General features: G+C 36.1%; 1 pseudogene; it reads right to left on the bottom strand.

Moving 5' to 3' along the window:
* Positions 1-1,012: 1,012 nt before the first annotated feature.
* On the bottom strand, positions 1,013-1,121 carry LOC118667823 (annotated as a pseudogene).
* Positions 1,122-1,436: the final 315 nt, after the last annotated feature.

Below are 1,436 nucleotides of genomic sequence, written 5' to 3'. Positions count from 1 at the left end.
CCTTGTTGGCTAAAAGCCAGAAGCTTAAAACAATGAACAGAATCACAACATAAAGCTTTGTGTGTGATAATATATAAATGACAGAAAATAAAATATTTCCACTTTGCGTATCTCTTAATTAAACCCAAGGTTTTGCCCTGCCCAATTTTCTCAGTGGTTAGAGCATCGACCCCATGATCTGAAGGGTTGCTGGGGCAATTCCTGGTCAAGGGCATGTACCTCAGTTGCAGGTTCCATCCCCAGCCCCAGTCGGGGCTCTTCCAGGAAGCAACGAATTGATGTGTCTCTCTCACACTGATGCTTTTTTCTCTCTCTCCTTTCCTCCCTTCCTCCCTTTTATTCTCTAAAAATCAATGGGAAAAAAATATTCTTGGGTGAGAAAAAAACAACAACAACAACACAACAATCATGGTTTCTACATTCTACATATATCTATATATCATGAAGAATTCACAGGGGTACCATGATATACTCATAAAAGATAAGTCTCCACAGTGGCACATAACTGAGAGCCAAGGGAGACAAGAACACTTGATGGGTAAAGGATAGTCTCTTCAATAAATGGTATTGAGAAATTGGATAACCGCATTCAGAAGCATGAAATTGGACCCCTATCTTATACAACCCTGAAAAATTAAGTTGAAATGGATTAAAGTCTTAAACACATCTGAAATTTTAAAACTTCTAGAAGAAAACAAGGAAAAAAGCTCTTTGACATTGGTCTTAGCAATGATTTCTTGGATTTTTCACAAAAAGTAGAAAGTAATAAGTGGGACTACATCAAACTAAAAAGCTTCGCACAGCAAAAGAAACCATCAAAAAAATGAAAAAGGAAATCTACAGAGCAGGAGAAAATACTTTCAAATGACATATCTGATAAGGGGTTACTACCCAATATATTTTTAAAAAAAAAACAACTCATATACCTCAATAGCAAAAAAAAACTAACAACCTAATTTAAAAAAGAGAGAAACTGAACAGACATTTTTCCAAAGAAGACATACAAATGGACAACAGGTACGTGAAATGATGATCTACATCACTAACCATCAAGAAAATGCAAATTAAACTGATAAGAACAGATACTACACTTGATCTCAGCCAAAAGGCCGAGAAGCGATGAGAAAATGCAAATTAAAACAACATTGAGGTACCACCTCACACATGTCAGAATGGCAATCATAAAAACAAGAGGTAACAAGTATTGGTAAGATGTGGACAAAAAGGAAGCCCTTGTGCACTGTTGATGGGAATGTAAACTGGTACAGCCACTAGAGAAAAAAAATATGGAGGTTCTAATTTTTTAAAAATTAAAAATAGAACTACCACACGATCCAGCAACCCCACTTCTGGGTATCTAAGTCAAAGAAATGAAAACAAGATCTCTCTAAGAGATACCTACATCCCCAGGTTCATTGCAGGATTATTCTAAGTAG

The sequence above is a fragment of the Myotis myotis genome, unplaced genomic scaffold (assembly GCF_014108235.1).
Source record: "Myotis myotis isolate mMyoMyo1 unplaced genomic scaffold, mMyoMyo1.p scaffold_m19_p_12, whole genome shotgun sequence".
NCBI lineage: Eukaryota > Metazoa > Chordata > Mammalia > Chiroptera > Vespertilionidae > Myotis > Myotis myotis.
This window is presented reverse-complemented; position numbering and strand designations above follow the sequence as displayed.